Below are 17,967 nucleotides of genomic sequence, written 5' to 3'. Positions count from 1 at the left end.
GCCTGTTAGGGATTCTGTTTGTGCTGTATGCCGATGGTGAGTTTGAGTTCTTCATTCTTGCCTAAGGAAGCATCGGGGGAGCCACGCGACTCTGTGCAGATTTTCAGTTTAGTCATCCTGAATCTGTACTGGCCCCTCCAGTCTGTCATTGGGTTATATCTTCAGACCTCCACAGTTGCAGGTTTAAGTTCTAATGGATGCCTGCTTGCTGGGATGGAGAGTTCATCTGGGCAATATCTTGATGTGGGGCCTTTTGTCTGAGTCAGCGCAGCACTTTCACATAAATGTGATACAGCTGCGGGTGTTGTGGAGTATTCAACCATGTGTTTGGAGGCGATTTGACTGTGGTGGTGGGTTCAATAGTGTGGCACTTACTTGCTCAGTAATGGCATACCTCGTAGACAACCTCAATATGAGGGTGAATCCCCTAGCTGCCTCTCATTGGAGCCGCACGAGTGAGAACTTTAGTACAATGTCATGTAAGTGTTCTTTTCCGGATTTTAGTGTACATGTGAGGTCCTTTTTGACTTGGCTCAGAATGGGAAACGTCCTCTGTTTAGTGCCATACACTTCACTGAGTGGCCCAATGAGAAAGCCTTCAGGTTTCACTGTTTTGAACCGATTTCTCCGGATTGAGCAATAAGGGTTTGGTAATCTGATCTGTTGGAATTCTTCTCTCTGCCCCTCCTCCTCTCCTGCACAGGGTGTACCTGCTGTCCCAGCAGAAATTGTCAGGTCCATCATCCCAAATGCTGCAGCTGCACATGTGGAAATTGAGTGGTGCGTAGAGTATCTCTACTTGCCACCTGAAGTTGCCGACGTCCTTTTGATTGCCACAAAGCCCACAGGAAAATCCACTTATTACGTTAACTTGAACAAGTGTGTTTAATAGTAGGAGTGAAAAGGTATGAGTGAAAAGGTCTGATCCTCTACAGTCATGCCTTTCTGATAACCTTTGCTTTGCATTGTCTCTTGCCTAGCAATTGATACCGTGAAGTTATTTGATCTGTGTCTCCCCGCCCAGTGTTCTTTGTTTAAGTTGCCTCCAGAGGCACATTTTCCGAAATGTTTACTTTAGATTTGACCTCCTACACCATTGTTCCTCAGTAGGATTTAAATCTTGTGTTAATGTTACTTATAGTATCCCGATTTAAGCCGATGCACAGTTGCCCTGTTCGACTCCTGACACTGAAAACTATTTTCTTAGTGCCACTTACGTTGGACCTGTGAAGTTTTGTCCCTTTCAGTCCAAGAACCATTTAGGTATTCTGCCCAGATAAACTGGTTCTTCCCACCTTTCTGTCTTTTCTTATTAATGTAACAGTCAATCACTCTTTCTTCCTTGTCACCCCCTCCTCTTAAAGTAGAGCATCTGCAGAGAATGGACCCCTTGTGTGCAGCATCATACTACATCAACAGCACACGGTCAGACAGAGTGAGTAATCAGGTCTATGTGGTCTTTACAATTGCCATGAAGTGCAAAGCTGGTTTTATGTGTGTATAAAAATCTGCTAGGCCTTAGCCAAGAAAGAGCTTCCAACTGCCATTCATGCCCAGGCTGAATTCAAGGCTCTCACTAGAGGTTTTTCGGTGGTTGACTTCAGCTGGGCAGAAACTTGGCCATATTTGCATACTTTTGCTACATTTTACTCTCTCAACTCAAACACACTGTGAAGGATAGTTTGAAAGGACGGTGTTGCATGATTTGCGTGGATAATTGGCACTGCTCAGTCTCAGGAGAGCATTGCTTTGGGACTCATTCATAAGGTGAAGAATCTACGGGAAGAAGTGTCCATCAGAAAGAAAATGTACTTACCTACAGTAACAAGACACCTTTTAGGTCTGTCCTCCCTTCTCCCCTGTGAGAACGTGCAGTGATTTAAAAAAAAAAAAAAAAAAAAAAAAAAAGACCACAAGGTATTGAAACATCATAAGCAACAATGTCGCTGTTTTTGATGTTCTTGTTGTTACTTTCTGCACACCTCTAAGGTTGTGCCGAAAAGTACTAGGAATTGAAACTATTGTATTTGTTTGTACCTTATATACTGTGACTGTGCTGGAGAGATATTTGGGGTAAAAATCAAATTCAATGTAGCAATTAGAGGATACTCATAAGGTGAGGAATGTGCAGCATGATTAAAGTATCAATTAAGAATGATTGTTATTGAAAGTGATTTACTTTCTTTTTGTTTCTTCTGGCAGTCTGACTCTCTTCCTCTATTACACAACGTATCTGTTTCAGTTCTAGTGAACATGTTAAGACCACAGAGCCATCCAGAAGGCAGTAGTGTAAGAGGACAGTTTATTCAATGTCAGCAAATTGTAGGTTTGCTTTGTATTCTAATATCTGAGGCGTTTGCATAGGCTACAAATGGTGTCACTTGAGTCAGAGCATTCTAACTTTGAGAAATATATTGATTCCACCCCACAACTCAAAATGAATTAAATCAAGGCACAGCTTTATTTCAGTATATTTGCTGCTGTCTGATTCTTAAGGCATTTTTGATATTCCTGAGTTGTACCAGTTTAATTTAATGAAGTGATCCTTATTTACTGCTATCAACCAGATGGATGCAGAACAAACATTTCTTTACAGGCATCCCTTTCTACGTACAAAATAAACCTCTAAGTAAATCCTTTTAATGGGGAAAGGTGGGTAAATTCCAATCAATAAAAACCTGCAGTTCCCCCTATTCTATTCATAAATAGTAATCTCATAGTAGGATGTGGTAAACCAGAAGTATGATGGTTACAACCTTCTTGTCTCTAATCTCCAGCATTCACTGTCAAGATATGTTTAACAAACACCGCTCCACTACCTCAATAAACGATAAGAAAGAGAGACAGGAGCCATGTCCAAACCTCTGGTTAGGCAAATCTTAATGGGCAAAACCACCCAGTCCATAGAGCCATACATTGGTTTTGCAATTTCTAACCATCATTGCTTTCTCTTGACAGAATATATGATGAACCTAGACCATCACCTGCTGATAATCCAGATGGGCTTGGTCACAAATCTCGACATGGCTCTTTGCCCATGTGACATGATCTTGACAAAGACAACCAACATTTTATTATGTTTTGCCCTATATACAGCATTTTAAGAAATAAATTCATCTGCCCCTCTGTTGAAGCAAATATATCTTAAACCAGAGGAAACCTGCACAACTTTGACATGATGTACACACTTGTTATCATGTTGCTTGTTTCCTTTCTGAGGCAGTCAGAGCCTTGGATCTATTAGACTTTGATTGAACTTCATGATGATTTTATATGCCTTTTTTCCTCATCTACATCCTTTATGGTTGATTGATTTTTAACTGAATAAAGATGAACTGAACTGAGTAGGGAGGGCACTTTATGACTTTGAGGAATGCCCTGGCAGAGAACTAGGATAATGTTTCTCTCTCCCCCAGAGGATCCTCACGAATAGCCATAATAACTGAAAGAGAAGCAAGCCCATCCCTATAAACACTGTGTAAAAGAAGGAAAAAAAATGCATTCTTCCTCATCCAAACATATTTATCAGCGAAGTGTGACCAACTTAACACCTGCTCTGGTATCTGAATCCAAACAATGTCTGCTAAATGTATGTATAGATTTCCAGGTAACACCTTTATCTCTGAAACAGGGACGTTTCTTAAGTGAGCCGTGATATCTGCGGTTCCTCTAGTTGCGATTTCCTTAGGCCTTCCAGGGAGAACTTTTATTTGCAAACTTGTTACATAGTTTAATAGAAGAAACTAAGCGTGTAGAAATGAATTGTTTTGTTGTAGGCTAGTCCGTTCTCATCGGACCATGGTTTACAAATAAGTGTGACTGTGTACATAGAACTTAGGAACTCTCTTTACATCTAAAGAGTGAGGAACTCTATATGCTGGATTGGAAGGACTCTGGAGGAAAGTTGGTTAAGAAATCATTTGATTTACATGGAAATCACATATCACTTTTGAGAGCAAACTGAGTTTTCATTATGACCCTGTTCCTATGAAAAACCATACATGGTCTTCAGCACAGAGATCCTGAATCTCACTTACTCTGTGGACATTAGTTATAGCCACAAAGAAAGCACCCTTCCCTGTTAAATGTTGCAGATTTGCTTTGTGTATTGGCTCAAAAGGTGGGCCCATTGATTTTGAAAAGAACTACGGTCAAATCCCAAGTCTGATAAGGGATTCTAGTGGGAGGAATTACCTACTTAATACCCTCTAAGAAATCTTTTACAACAAGCATTCCAAAGAAAAAGGTTTGTGAAGGAGATTTCTTATGTACAGTGATTGCTGCAAGGTGTTCCTTTATTGATGTAAAAGGTAGTCCATACCTCGCAAGATGCAAGTGGTTTGGAGTCATCACATCTTATAGGCATCTCTAGAGATTGAAGTTATTTTGTATACACCAAATGCAGAACCTCTTCCTAGAGGAAGGGTGTTTTGTCTCTTTCAGAATCAGTGTCTTCCAGAATATTTGGATGACCATATTGTAGAAATTCAGGAGCCTTTCTGCGAAGTTCATTAAAGGTCGGATGGGGGGGCAGGATCTGGCCCCTGAACTTGTATATGACATCCCGTCTGCACCACAGGTTCTTCCAACCACACAGGAGATAGGAGATCCGTGAACCACCACTGACGTGGTCGTTCCAGGGCTCTCTGTATCATCTGTGCCTAGCTGTGGTTTAGTTTGATGAGCACAATCCGGATTAGCAGAACGGAGGGGAAAAGTGTAAAGGAATTTGTTTGAGCAGTACCTTGAAACTTGGCCATCTTTTGTGGTTCGCATCTGCAAATAAGTCTATCTGAGGTTAGCTCCATTCTGAGAAGACACTTTGTGGCACGATTTTGTTGCGAACCCAACTGTGATTTTCTTGTTTTGACTTACTGAGTAAATATATCTGTTTGTTCAGGACCCCAGCTGGATGACTGCAGTGATATTTAGATACATCGCTAACAGCTACTTCCAAATCATTTGAGCTTTCAGCGAAACTGGTCTTGAGTCAGTTCCTTCCACTCACTCTGCTGGCCTCTTTTGGTTGTATTGTCTGTCTGAACAACAATCGTTCTCAAGCTGATGAATTGAAGGAATGACTTCCGTGCCGGATAAACAACTCCCCACTTCAAAAGACAGATATGATATGATCTTTCCTTCTCAGACCATTTCCCTTGAATACGCAGATATTCCATGTGAGCAAGTATTTTTCACTTTGGGCTGTATTGGAGTGTCCTAATGAAAAGGGGCTCCTTTGAATAGATTAGCTGATTGACAGCACCATTGGAACAATTAAATTGCTTCCTTAGTTTGCTTCAACTTGTTCTCTCAGCTGCCTGAAGCCTGGTCCCACTGGTCTTCTAGACACTGTTGTAAAGGTCTCATGATAAGTCTGACATTTGTAACTATAAAGATGAATGACTCCATCAACTTCAGTAATGATGACCTTTTTCAAGCGATCGGGTGAAGAGTTTGTAACAGACTGCAACATTCCTGACTAACAGAACGAGTCTCCCCTCTGATAGATTTACCTTTTTGGCCTGGCTGTCTAAGGATGCTCCAAAGTACTGCATGCTTTGCACAGGAGTAGCTGCCAGTTTGTGCCTATTCTGTAAACACAGATGTTGCAGGATGTCTACCTTCTGATTGACATTTTTCATTACTAGGTCTTTGGGGCGCCCCCTCTTTCAATCAGTCATTTTAGTCTGGGACTCTTGCTTTCTCAGGTAAGCCACCACCACTGCCATGCACTTTGAGAAAGTGTAAGCAGCCAACTTCAGGCCAAAAGGACATTTTTAATCGTCCTGGCCAACCACAAACCACAGAATCTTTCTCTGTTGTCTTATGATTGAATGTGAACATAAAACATTACATTTCAGGAATAAATCCCTTTTTTGGTCAGAGGCACCTTCCTCCACTGCAAACTTGTGAAATAAGCAAATCCTGATGATTTTGGTAGGATTTCTTTGATGGTATGATGTATTGAGATGATTTGAACTAGAAAGTATATTCATTCTGAGCAATATTTAAGCTCCAATTGTATTTTGTTATATTTTGCTACTTTTGCAGATAACTAGTGATTCTTCTTTCACACTGGAGTGACTAACCGAGGGGAGGTAAGGAAGACCTCATCGTTTAGGAGGAGATTTCCGTGTTGGCCACCTTTTCCCTTTGGAGGTCTCTTCAGATGATATGACTAACTTGGTTGCTGCTGTTGTTGCTTCTGCCATTGAGGGATTTGAACCCTCAACTGGAAAGACATCTGACATCAGGCCCATATGTTTTTCTATGGTCCTTTTTCATGTCAAGGCCCACTGCTTTTAACGTGTCCATCTCGGATTTCATGTGGGATGTGTTGTCATCCGTGTTGGAGCCAAACAAGGAAGAACCGGTGAAGGGTAGATTTAGAATTCTTTGCTGGCCTTTAATCCAGTAAATTGTTACCAGGAACTGTGCCTGAGACAATTGAAATAGAAGGGAGCTCATTCCACTGGCAGCATAGTGCTACGGTTGCACATGCATGGACTTTTACGCTAGCCTTTTACAAAGAGCTAGAGCCTCAGTAAACAGGTCAGGTCAGAGACAGCAGTTGTACAGGCAGCAGTACACAATCTCATGAAGGTAATGCTCTTCACACCATCCTCGTTCTTTTCTAACTGCTTTTGTATTCAAGAGACTCCAATGTCATAATTTTTTTTAACTCAATCATTATGCCCATTAAAAGCTTGACGTATAAGATAGTGCCTCTGTTTAAACTTCATACCATGAATCAGCCGATGCATGTTGGTCAATCAAATAATTATATATAAAATTGCAGCAGTTTCGATAGGGGAATGAGAGACCACAATATACATGAGTACACTGTTCCCACAGCCTTCTAAGAAGAGCACACCCTGTCACATTATTCTTCCCCTCTCTCTCTCACAGTTTCAGCTTCATTCTCCCATGTGCATGTAATACCGGACTACCAACCTCCAACGAGCTATCTGGATATCCAAAAAAGCAGTCTGGTCGCTTCGGGAGTCTGCCAGATCGTTAATCATCTCCCTCCAAAGCCCCTAATACCATTCCTCATTTTCATCCACTCTCACATTATGCAGTCTGTGTTCCTTAGCAGTGCCCATTCATGCAGGTCTGCTTTTCAAGCTTGCTATCTGGAGGGAAAAGAAGAGAGCCATTGTATGGCTATTCTTTGCTTAGCCAACAGCAGTCCCAGGGTAGGTAACCTATGTCAGATTTTTCAACCTTTTCAAGGTGTGGGTATCAGCCCCGATCAACATTGTTTAACTGTTCCACTTAACTGTACCGCTGTCACCCCTCTTTTCTACTACCTCAGTCCAATAATCCTTCAATGTACTAAATATTCAGGTCATTTACAAAACATTAGCATACAGCACATTACACCTCAGACACATCTCTGACCTTGCAGGGAAGATTCTGTGCAACCTCTGAGGAATGAGATAGGTGTGATGCACATAATAGAAATAAACCAGCTTGAATCTTGCATTACTGGCCACATCCTCCACCATTGCGCAGGCTCTGGTCCACTCGCTGTCCGTGAGTCGTTCCGAAAGATCCGCTTCCCAAAGGCCATGAGCCTTAAACAGCCTATTGAGTCTTTCTTTTTTTAATGTGCTGTAGAAGCTTGATGAAATCATGCGCCTGGAAGACCCTGTGTCAAGTATCAGTTACAGTGTTTGTGACTCCACTGGTTCTGGTGGAAAATCAGTTCAGATCTCCTACATCGTATGGTACAATTTTGCAAATTGAAGAAGCTGCCCTGACAGAATGTCACTGAGCCGCCTCGAAAGTAAGAAACATATCTCACTGATATAGGTCTCCCAGGGTCTGACATCCCCTCCCCCTCGAGCCATTGTCTAACTCATAGCAGTTTGCATCAGTCGGACGGGTCACGTTTTCCACATGTTTAATATCCTGGCATAGGGTGGTCTTCTCTTGACTGGTCTGATGGCTGTTTCCCATGCCTCTGAGACCTAACAAACTATATTTGGACAATCCTCCTCCCCCCAACGTGGGATCCATTCATTATATGTTCAGGGAGCACTATCCCCTCTACCACATATCAGTAGCCTTTTTTTCTCAATTCTATTCTTCATCACATCACTGAGCTGCGTTCTGTAAGAGCCCTGCGATGGGATATATTTGTAGATATGGGAGTCCCAAGCTACCCATGTCTCTGTCCAATTTCAGTGTCCCAAGACTGAGCCTGCTCCACTTACCTGACCATATGGAGGTCAGAAGGCTATTTAACTCCTGAAAGGGTTGATCGGGATATCATACACATACAGGTCCGTAGGACTTATAGGCATTGTGGCAGAATCACCGTTTTACTAAGAGCTATTCGACCCATGACCGATACTGGCAAGGTGTTTCAAAACTTTATTAATTTCTTAAGTCACTGTATGACAATGGCTATATTATATGTGTTCTGATCAACTTGGAAGTATGCAGTCTGCATATCCAAGTATCGTAAGACCCACAATAATTCCATGACGGGTAGGTATGCCATCCAGTGGGAAAAGCAGTCTTGTGCTTATTTACATAAAGGCCCCAAGTTGTTCCAAATTTGTTCAGCAACAGAAGGGGCACTGATTATTAGTGATTGCTTTTGATAAATGAGTGTCATGCACATGCATTGAGACAATATGTTTAGTATATCCCAAACATATTCCCCATTTTAACACTTGGCCCTGCAGATATATCTCGAAGTGCTCCATCACCATGGTGAAGACCAAGGGGGTTTAGAGGGCATCCATATCTGGTGCCTCTCATTATGTCTATTTTCTCTGACACAGTCCTCTCATAGGCACTTAGGCCATGGGCTTGGCTTCCAGCCGTTTAACTCACCAGATGAATTGAGGACCGAATCCATCTGCCCAAGCACTTTCCAAAGTTATTCCCATTTAAGCGTGTCAAAGGCAACTTTTTAATGTCAACTCTACTAGGGCGCCATTCATCTCCTCTTCTTGGACCATAGACATGACTTGGGAAAATCTCTGTAGATAACATATGGGTTCTCCTTTCTGGCGCAGAGCCACACTGATCGTCGCTAATCAAATGGGTCGCCAATGCATCTCAACTTAGTCGCCAGGGCCTTTGATAATTTCTTTGTGTCCACATTCATCATTGACTAGTCTTAAGAACCTTGTTCCTTTGGATCCTTACCTGGGTTTGATACTATATTTATTATTGCTTTTCTCATGGATAGCTGAAGCATACCAGAGGTCCTCGTTACATTTAACATCCCCAATAGATTGGGGGTTAGGTGGGCCGAGTTGGCTTGATATAATTCCTACGGCAATCTATCAGAGCCGGGGGTCCTAAGCCATGGAATAGCTTTATTAGCTGCTGAGTTTCTCCCCCAGTACCCCAGCTTCCAATGCCTCCTACTGCTTTTAATGAATCTGAGGAATATTCACTAAGTCCAAGAACTCAGATACCCACAGTGTAGAGCGTGCTGCCAGTTCCTCATAAAGCTCTGCTAAAGGGGCGCCAATTTTCTTTTTAATGCCTGACTGCTTCGAGATAACCGTACCATCTGGGTTTGTCAAGGTCAGAATCATGGGAGGGAGTTGCTCCCTCTAAGGGAGTCATGTGAACAATCAACCTGTCTTATCCCCTTCATTATGGAATTTCTGCCTATACTCTGGCTGAGTGAACCAGTCCAGCCTGTCCCACATATAGTCTTTGGAGTAGCCGCGCGCTCTACAAATCCCAGATAACATAACATATCTCCCACTCTACACTTAAGTGCCAGCTTCTGAGGTTCCTCCTCCTGTCAAGAGCTGGGATTTGCAGTCATGTCAGTTCTTTCTTGCTGTCCATTTACTCACGCTTTGTATTTGTAAGACACTCCCTCCTTGTCGCAAACGTAAGGGTCTCATTCATTCCCATCTGTTCCTGTGGAGTTCCAACTATTTTCGAACTAATCAGACAGAATTACGCCCCAGCTCTGTTTGGTAGACTGCATCCAGAAGTGCCTCTGCATACATCCTTCTTAAGGGAATACAGGGTTTGTCCTACCCATGTTCTACATGCGCAGTAGTGGTGCGTTATCAGATAAAAACCCTACCAGATATTTTACAGTGCCAGCCCTGTGTGCGAGTATAGCTGTAACTAAGAATCGATCCAGACGGCCCCAAGTGTCCTGAACCATTGTGTGACATGAAAAGCACTGCAGTCCAGGTGTAGCTCTTACCAATATCTATGCAGTGAATATATACCATTGCCTCTTTTAGTGCTGTGACCATGTTGGGTTTCGTCCCCAGTCTGGTTAGGTGTCCTCTAAGTAACTGCCCAGCCCAGTCTATAGCCCAGATTATGGGGACATCAATATAGGAGCAGAGCTTCTCACGTAACAGAAAGAACTATTTGTCATCAGCATTAGGAGCATATACATTCAGAAGGCACATTTCTAATCCATCCAGTACCCCGTGGAGCAGAACAAGCCTCCACTCTGTCAGCCTTAGAATATCTCATGTCAAAAAGTACATCTGAGCGAGCGAGCAGATCAAAACACTGTGATCTTAATTTGAAAAGGTGGAGGAGTATAACTGTCCCCTACATTCTTTTTCCTCATTATTTGTTTCTCCATCTGAAGCAAATGGGGTTTGCTGAAGGAACACCACTTGTATCCAATGCCACCTCTGGAACGTGTGCTCTGTACCATTTCATAAATGTGCTCAGGCCACAAACATTCCATGTGACTATGTTAGTATAACCAATCATGAACCTTTATTACACCAGCTCACCCTCAGGATATTCAAAATCATGTCTCATCCGCTGATTCATTCTCCAGCATTCAATCCAACCTCTGGTGTGAATGTACATAAATGCGGTGGTACTGGGAAGCAATAAACTGTCTCTGTGAGTCGCCCTCCCCTTTCTAGGTGAACACGTAACATAACGAACTTGGTCTCCCCAGGCTTACTCAAGCAACATTTTTCTACACCTCCATCTCCACACCGATCCTACTCGACTAACATTTTCCTTGGAAAATCTTCAAGTTCTATCTTAAGGGTTACTACCAGGCTTGCAACACCTGCAAACCTGGTGCCCACTGAAATAGGGAATCGGTGTCACCCCAGAGGTACTCCGCACTAAACAAAATTTACTAACCACTCCAAAACAAAACATAAAGGGGCGGGGTGGAGGCATGTGGCACATACAAGTCTGGCCCCTTCTCCCTTATATCAGCAGCCCAAAAGCTACAGCTCAAAGCCCTAGTCCATCCCATATCACAGATATCAATAAACACTCACAGCAATTACAGTGTTTGAAGGCAAATATGTCCACCCGTACTTCGACCTCCAATAGACACTAGCCTAGACTACCCTCCCTGAAGGCCATGAGGCTCCTATGTCCTGTTACATGATTAGAAAATCTGTGCAGCTGAGTCACTGGGAGAGATTCGGTTACTGTGTCTATCCACCTCATTAGCTGGAGTTTACTTCGTATAGACTCCATATAGTCTGTGTCTGTGTGAATGTTGTTTGAGTGTATATGAACACTGCTGTTCTAAAATAAATTACCAAATGTTTCAGCCAGATGTCGTGTTTAATTTAAGCATGTGAATCTTTGAAGGATACCAATGCTGGAGAACAGTAGTTACAGACAAGTAACTATTTTGATGTATCCAGTATTGGGGTATCTTTCATAGATTTCCATGCCTGAATCATTCCCTGTCGTCTAGATGGGAGTTCCACGGTAAAATATCCAAGCATATCTATCATTGCCTCTTTTAGTGCTGTGACCATGTGGGGGTTCATCCCCAGTCTGGTTAGGTGTCTCTCAAAGTAACCGCCCAGCACACCATTTAAGTCTCCAGCCCAGATTGTTGGGACATCAATATAGGAGCGGAGCTTCTCATGTAACTATAGAAAGAACTCATTGTCATCAGTATTAAGAGCATACACATTCAGAAGGCAGATTTCTAATCTATCCAGTACCACTTGGAGCAGAACAAACCTACACTCTGTGTCAGCCTTAGAATATCTCAGGTCAAAAAGTACATCTGAGCAATACCAGATCAAAACACTGTGCTCTTAATTTGAAAAGGTGGAGGAGTATAACTGTCCCCTACATTCTTTTTCCTCATTATATGTTACTCCATCTGAAGCAAATGGGGTTTCCTGAAGGAACACCACTTGTATTCAATGCCACCAATGTCTCAGCCAGATGTCATTGTTTAATTTAGGCATGTGAATGTTTGAAGGATACCAATGCTGGAGAGCAGTAGTTACAGACAAGTAACTATTTTGATTTATCCAGTATTGGGGTATCTTTCATAGATTCACATGCCTGAATGATTCCCCGTCGTCGAGATGGGAGTTCCACGGTAAAATATTCAAGCAGTGCTTTAAAATCTTCATAGGCTATAATGGCCTTAAGCCAAGTAAATAGTAGCCTATCTATGTCCTTTTTAAAAAAGGACCAAATGTTGGAACCTAGATAGTCCGCTCCCAGCACCTTCTAGAACACACTCAGCTGAGGCAAGTTCTCTCAGATTTTCACAGCTTGTCATGTGGAAGGGAGTCTCACTGAGTGCTACTCAGATTTTCTTCATTTTCTCAAATCTTGGCATCATGTCAGACAAAAAAGGCCTTCTCCGCCCATGTAAAACCTGTGGCAAACAAAGAGTCCATGTGGATGATCCACATAAGGAGTGTATTTACTGCCTTTATCCAAGGCATGAGGACAGAGAATGTAAGATCTGCCGCACCTTCTTAGATAAAACCCTTAAGCACAGAGAGGGAAGGTTGCTATTGTGGCTTCTGACCACTAAACACCAGTCGCCTTCTTCTGATGAGGAAGATGAGAGAGCCTCTACATCCCATCAGGGAGCCAGATCAATGGACAGTTCCTCAGGTGAAGGTAGAAAACATCACAAGCCTTCCCAGGACTCCTCAAGGCTTCAAAAAAAGAGACGGTAGCGAAACACTCTTCTGAGCCAGAGTTATCTGTACCTTCTACGCCTGCCAGGAAGGAAGGAGATCGTCCTAGAGCCTCCTCGTTAATCCTGTGTGGAAGAAAACTCTCAAAAAATCATAGTCGATGACGCTCCCTCACTCGCCGACAACATTCATTGTTACATCGACGACCCCGTCATTGACAGCAACAGTGACGACAACGACAATCAAGGCTCCAATACTGTCTACTAGAGTTACTGCGTCGACACCGAGGACCCCATCGTCGTCGAAGACCGTTGATACTCCCTCGTAGACTAAGAAACCGTCGACGAAGATCCCGATGACGACCGACTCGTCGACGAGTGCCCAGTCGACGAAGACTGCTCTTTCGCTGACGACGACACCGTTCATGATGGAATTTTCTTTTCCTGTGGTTTTTGAACCATCGACGCCGCAAGGATTACGCCAGTCACAAGAGTAACTAAGACTTTCCTATGGCCAACCATGCAAGAGTTTAGTAAGGTTTCGGCCTTACTTTCGTCATATCTGCTAGAGGGCTATGTAGAAGATGAGGTTGATGATGGTGACGATGATTGTCTTTATGGGGTGGCTGTCAACCCATCTGAGCTCCACGTAAAGTGACAGGATGATGAAGATGAGGTCTATCATGATGAGACGTAATACTACCAGTAGGGGTATATAACTCTGCGTCACAGTTACCATTCATATAGTTTTCAGCCAGAGCTGCGCCCAAGGGACATGGCCCATCTGCCACCATCCCTGATACAGGATCTACAGGCTATGTTGGCGGATTATTGATAGAGTTTCCCGCCGCAACTGAGTCAGACAGACAGGCCGGTACCTCATATAGATCCTCCAGGTACGCTAGCCTCTCAACCGCCAAGCACACCTGTGAATGTTCCCGACACCTGATCCTCGATATCCCTCGCCGCAGCCACATCACACCCCACCTGAGAGACCTGCACTGGCTCCCCGTCAACAAGGTACTCCACAACACCGGACCAGTGTACCTCAACAGAAGACTCAGCTTCTACACCCCCACCCGCCAGCTCCGCTCCGCCGACCTCGCCACAGTCCCCCGCATAAGAAGAGCGACCTCCGGCAGCAGATCGTTCTCCCACCTCGCCGCCAAGACCTGCAACACCCTCCCCATCCTCCTACGGCAGACCCAAGACCTGCTGACCTTCAGAAGACTCCTCAAGACCTGGCTTTTTGAGCAGTAGCAGCACCTCCTACCCCCAGCGCCTTGAGACCCTCACGGGTATGTAGTATGCTTTACAAATGCTATGATTGATTGATTGATTGACCCTGGAGCACCAGATGCCTCCTCCTCTTATGAGAATAGAGAGGAAGGTGAGCTGCCGGATCCAATCTCTGCTCCTCATCCTTGGGAAAATTATGTTATACCAACTCCCTCCCCTTCTCCGCATCTCCCACCAGATTCTCCTCCGGAGGATATTAGAGGATTCCATAACTTAATGCAGAGGGCAGCTAACAGGTTTCATCTGCCTATTACGGTGAAACAGACCAAATGCTTTTTATGACTGCAAAGAAGACATAAGGTAATTGGTACGCTCCATACCAATTATACATTATGGCAGGAAGGCATCAAAATAATTATGACACCAGCGTCCATACCACCGTCGCTGCCACGTATTGAGAAGAAATATAGGGCGCCAGAGGACTCTCCATCTTGCTTCATTGGTCAGACATGGCTGGTTTAACAGACCTTATCCATGAAGATAAGAGACAAGAGTCATGAAAGATACTAGTGGAAGGGGAGCGTGCAGCTTCGGAAACCATTGATTGTGCCCTTGATGTAGTCAATACTGGTTTTGGACAACTGGTGGGAGCTGCTGTGCTCAGACGGCAAGGATGGGTGAAAGCAACCACCTTTAGGCTTGAGGTACAGACGAAAGTTTGGGATATGACTTTCGATGGTGAGTTCCTCTTCGGAAAGCACATTAATGAGGCATTGTAGGCGATTAAAAATGACACGGACACTGCTAAGTCATTGGGCACATTGCAATACAGAAAGGTGCCCTTCAGAGGTGCTAAGGGGCGAGTATTTGCCCCTTACAAAGGAGGTTACCAGAGGGCTCAGCAGTATCCACCATACCAGTCTCAATACAGACAATCCTACAATCCTCCATCTTACTGTCACTCATCTACAGCTGGTTTCTCTCACCGAAGAGGCTGCAAACGAATGCCTCAACAAGGTTGTGACTCAGGCAGGAAACAATCATCACGCCAGGGTACCAGCCTCCCTTCCCTCCCAAGCTGTGGGTGCGAAGATTTCCAGCTATGTCCACCAGTGGTGCGAAATACCAATGGATCTCTGGGTGCTGGACCTTGTTACCAATGGTCACACTCCAGAATCCATTAAGTACCCACTGACTACTCCACCCAAGGGTGCCCCCTCCCCCCACTCATCTTCACTTATTATGCAAAGAGGCTTTGGTCATGCTCGCAAAAGGAGCAATAGAGAGTCCCGATGTCGCAAAAGGGAAAAGGTTTTTATTTTTGATTTTTCCTAATAAAAAAGAAATCAGGAGAATGAAGACCGATACTGGACCTGAGGAATCTCATCAAGTTTCTCAGGAAACAAACGCTCAGAATGGTAACGCTTTCCGATATGCTAGGCCGTGTGAACGAAGGAGACTTTATGACCTCGCTTGATATGGAAGACGCATATTTTCTTTTCCCAATACATCCGAAACATCGTAAATTCCGAAGATTCATGGTGGCTGGTGCCCACTAACAATATAAAGTACGTCTGTTTGGTCTCAAATCGTCGCCAAGGATCTTCACCTAGTGCCTGGTGCTCGTAGCAGCAGCCCTGCCATCTCAAGGACTTCAAATATTCCCATATCTCAACGACTGGCTGCTCAAAGCACCAACAGCACAGAAGGCCAGTCAAGCTACAAGCACCTGCCGTCACATGTTCTGGACCTTGGAACTCACTGTAAACAAAGATGAAATCTTCTTTCCATCCAAATCAAGTCATATCCTTCCTGGGAGCGTCCATAGATACCATCCAATGGAAAGCTTTCCTATCTCACGAAAGATAGATACGTTTGCAAAGACTTGCGAAGAGCGTATCAAGAAACGTGTCGGTTTCTGTGTGAATGTACAGAACGCACAACTTGTATGTAGGAATGGTGGTTTCATGCTCAAAATCTGGTAAAAGGCCTTACTTTCCTCCAGACTATGCCAGACTTCATACTGACAATGGATGCCTCCATGGAGGGCTGGAGCGGTCACCTGCAAGAGTTACAAATTCAGGGCAAATGGTCCTCTGCACAGAAATATCAGCGCATCAACAGGCTGGAGCTCAAAGCCATGTTCCTATCTCTTCAGGCTTTCTTACTGAGGATAGCGGGCTCCTCTGTGCTGGTTCGTACGGACAATAAGACCAACATGTATTATGTCAACAAACAAGGGGGAACCAAATTCATTACCCTATCTCAGGAAGCGCAAGAGCTATGGGATTGGACGACGCAACATTGAATCTCGTTAAGGGCTGAGCATGTCAGAGGTCTGCACAATGCTCTGGCGGACACATTAAGCAGAACTCAGGCCACTTGTCACGAGTGGGAGCAGGAGCAGTCACAACTCGACAAGGTGTTTCGATGGTGGGGAAAACCAGCGTTAGACCTCTTTGCAGCGACGGAGAACGGCAAATGCCAGTATTATACCATCAGATTCCCTCTACCAGGGTCAAGGAGGAATGCCCTTTTAATGCGATTATCCGGGATATATGCTTACGCTTTTTCCCTATCCCGTTAATTCCCAGGGTATTAACCAAGATGAAGACGGAAGGCTGTCGTCTGATACTGATCACGATGGCCCAGGCAGTACTGGTTCCTGGAGCTACTCCTGCTGTCCGAGTTGACGCCCATACACCTGCAGCCATCACTTTCTCTGCTGACGATAGAAACGGGCAAAGTGAATCATCCAGACCTGCAGTCTCTTTGTTTGCAAGCATGGCACCTGAGTTCCTAGAATTCAGGGACTTGGATATCTCGCAGGAATGCAGGGAAGTTATTGCCAAATCTCGAGCGGATAGCACTAACAAGACATTCTGACTAAAATGAAAGTGATTCTGTTCCTGGTGCCAACGAAACAACCTTCACCCGCTTCAAACGCCTCCTGAGAAGATTTGACCATATCTCCTCTCTTTGGCCAACGCAGGTTTCACTTTCTCTTTAGTGAAGGTTCACCTGGCTGCAATTTCCTGTTATAGGAAATCTCCTCAAGTTCCTTCTCTCTGTGCCTCTAGTCTTCTAAAACAATTAATGAGGGGCTTTTTCCACGCATTCCCCCCGGTGGGTGTTCCTTCTCTGGAATGGAAGCTTAACTTAGTCCTTGCACAGTTAGAGGCAATCGTTTGAACCAATTCACAAAGCAGAGCTCAAGTTTCTCACCTGGAATGTGACCCTCCTACTGCCTCTCACTTCTGCAGGGAGGATTAGCAGGATACAAGCTTTTACAATCAAGGAACCTTTTCTACATTTCACTGATAACTATGTAGCTCTGCGGACGAACCCTACTTTTATCCCTAAAGTCTCAACAGTTTCACCTCAACTAACCAGTGATACTTCAATCTTTTTATCCAAACCCATCTAGTCCAGCAGAACGGGCTTTGCACACTTTGGATGTTAAGAGGTGTTTAAAATTCTACCTGCATAAAACAAAGACTATAAGAAAGGCAGATCAGCTGCTGGTGGCCTACGGACAAGGCAGAGAAAGAACAGCAGTAACTAAGGCCACGGTTGCCAGGTGGGTCTCTTCTGCGATTCAATTCTGCCATGACAAGTCTAACAAGCCTTTAGCAGCAAGAACTAAAGCACACTCCACCAGGGCAGATTCTACATCAGCAGCTCTGTTCGCTGGAGTAACATTAGAGAAAATTTGCTTTGCTGCGACTTGGAAGAGTGCCCACACTTTTAAGTGGCATTACTGTCTCCAATCTACACAAAGAGAGGATGCAGCTGTGAGCCAAGCGGTACTGCATCATCTCTTCAATTAAGGT

The 17,967-nt window shown here is 44.1% G+C and overlaps 1 protein-coding gene across 10 annotated transcripts in view; it reads left to right on the top strand.

The window, feature by feature from the left end:
* The window catches only part of TP53BP1 (tumor protein p53 binding protein 1), a 956,094-nt gene that overhangs the window by 239,581 nt on the left and 698,546 nt on the right, over nt 1-17,967 (top strand). The window lies entirely within an intron of this gene.

The sequence above is a fragment of the Triturus cristatus genome, chromosome 3_1 (genome assembly GCF_964204655.1).
Source record: "Triturus cristatus chromosome 3_1, aTriCri1.1, whole genome shotgun sequence".
Taxonomy (NCBI): domain Eukaryota; kingdom Metazoa; phylum Chordata; class Amphibia; order Caudata; family Salamandridae; genus Triturus; species Triturus cristatus.
This window is presented reverse-complemented; position numbering and strand designations above follow the sequence as displayed.